General features: G+C 42.1%; 1 long non-coding RNA gene across 1 annotated transcript in view; it reads left to right on the top strand.

The window, feature by feature from the left end:
• The first annotated feature begins 1,671 nt into the window (after positions 1–1,671).
• LOC147471547 (uncharacterized) overlaps positions 1,672–2,500 on the top strand; it is an 8,849-nt gene continuing 8,020 nt past the window's right edge. The window contains exon 1 of the long non-coding RNA XR_015191131.1: positions 1,672–1,965. This is a non-coding gene — a long non-coding RNA (uncharacterized LOC147471547). The remainder of the gene's footprint in view (positions 1,966–2,500) is intronic.

A 2,500-nucleotide genomic window follows, 5' to 3' on the forward strand; every position in this document is an offset into this window, starting at 1 on the left:
CCAGTCCTCAGGAGTCAATGTCATGATGCTCACCTTCCTTCCATTCAGGCGTTATCATTGTCCCCTATTTATGGGGACAATGATTGCGCCTCCATCTTTGGTTGCCTTGATCGATGGCAAGACCTTCTGTTAAGTTCCGAGAGCCCTTGCCAGTTAGAAGGGGACCTTAATTTTAGGGGGAACTTTGAACCATGTCAAGTACCTTGAGACACCAGACTTCCCATCAGAATCTGTAGTCGGCATGGGTCTTTTATGGGTATTTATCTGGAAGTTACAGGTCTAGGAGGACTAGCCTGAACCTCTGTTTTATTTTCAGATGATTTCTATTACAGGCCATTTGAGGTAGCTGTACGACTCAAGCTAGCCCAAGCCTTTCTTTTTGACATCTGAAACCCTGTGGGATTTCAAGGTGACAGTCGTGGTTATTTCCATGTAATATCATTTGTCCGTCATTTGTAATGGGGTACCTTTTTGAAGAGTTTTATTTATCATGCAAAGAGCACTTCATTCATCCTCTCATGCCCCCACCCACAGTGGAGCCTAGCAAAGGGAAGATAATTTTTAGACCCCGCCTGTCTAACAGCCACAGCCTATACGACGCCAATGAGAGCCTGACCCAGCCTAGTCAAGGCGACTAGCCGATCGACCTGACTTAACCTAGATAAGGATGTCTTTCTTGCAAGAATGAGGGACAAACGAGGCGTGTTGCTAGCCGCAGGGTGCGCAAATATACGCCATTACTCGAAGCCTAGGCCTCCCGTTTCCCAACTCACAGGGATGTCACACAAGACAAACACAAAGGAAGATGAACCCCCAGTTGAATATGGGGGTTATATCCTACCATCACCTAAGAACCATTTACCACATCTTCCCAGTGAACCATTCAGCGGGGAGGACACTCACCAAGAGAAGAGCCAGCCCAAGAACGATCTCAGCTGAGGGTGGATGGAGCTCAAGATCCTCTACCACAACAAGGCGGTCTCTCCACTAAAGGGAATACACAAGAGCACTCTTAAAGATCTAAAATACTTCAGAATCTCAGCTTTTCCGCCATGCAACATGTCACGTGACGTTCTGTTGCCTCCGATCGGCCGTTAGCTTGCGCCACATTACGCATAAGAATGAAATATAATCTTTAAAAGACTTATCCTATAGTCATGTAAGTTCGTCTTTTATAGAATTACGAGAGCTTCGGATTCAAGTGTTGCACATACGGATGTTTTTTCAGTTGCTGTTATTTATATATTATCTTACAGGATTTCCGTATGATACAGCTTTTGTGTATAGGCAACATGTATTTCTTTTTCTACTACTGCGAACATTCATTATTGGCTCTATAGTAAGAAAAAACGTTACACACACACACACACACAAAACACGCACTCACACATTATAAATATTATATATCCTCTATATCTCTATATATATTATATATATACATATATATATATTATATATATGTATACATAAACATATATATTATTTATTATAATATATATTATATATATATATATATAGATATATATATATATATATGTGTGTGTGTGTGTGTGTGTGTGTGTGTGTGTGTGTGTGTGTATACAGACGTTACTCTTTACCTGGAGGCACTATTAGCTAGTTATATATTAGTTTGTGTTTGTGCAGAATGAGAACGTGTGTGTGTGTGTGTGTGTGTGTGTGTGTGTGTGTGTGTGTGTGTGTGTGCGTGTGTGTGTGTGTGTGCGTGTGTGTGTGTGTGCGTGTGTGTCTGTGCCTTTGTCTGTGTGTGTATGTATGTGTATACACCTGAAAATCAGTCACAAAGGATCGAAATACGCATGCTGAACTTACACCATATATTTGTGAAGGACGATACGATGTCTTTCTTTTCCCGAATATTCCGAACATGATGCAATGCCCCGCCCGTTGCAAGAGGACGCGAACACATGTTGCAAGGTCACCAGGCGTGGCTTGAGAGGCATGGACGTGAGTACCGGCTCCAGTAGACTCATCCTACTCATATCCATGTGCATATTTATGTACACATATCTGCATTAATAGATGGATCTATATGTATATTCATGTATGTGATATGTATATATATATATATTTTATGTGTGTGTGATGTGGGTGTGTGTTGTGTGTGTGTGTGTGTGTGTATACAGACGTTACTCTTTACCTGGAGGCACTATTAGCTAGTTATATATTAGTTTGTGTTTGTGCAGAATGAGAACGTGTGTGTGTGTGTGTGTGTGTGTGTGTGTGTGTGTGTGTGTGTGTGTGTGTGTGTGTGTGTGTGTGTGTGCGTGTGTGTGTGTGTGCGTGTGTGTCTGTGCCTTTGTCTGTGTGTGTATGTATGTGTATACACCTGAAAATCAGTCACAAAGGATCGAAATACGCATGCTGAACTTACACCATATATTTGTGAAGGACGATACGATGTCTTTCTTTTCCCGAATATTCCGAACATGATGCAATGCCCCCACCGCCCCCCGTTGCAAATGAGGGACGCGAACTAATG

This window comes from Penaeus japonicus, unplaced genomic scaffold, assembly GCF_977035675.1.
Source record: "Penaeus japonicus unplaced genomic scaffold, GWHDUDI00000001_assembly GWHDUDI00000007, whole genome shotgun sequence".
Classification (NCBI taxonomy): domain Eukaryota; kingdom Metazoa; phylum Arthropoda; class Malacostraca; order Decapoda; family Penaeidae; genus Penaeus; species Penaeus japonicus.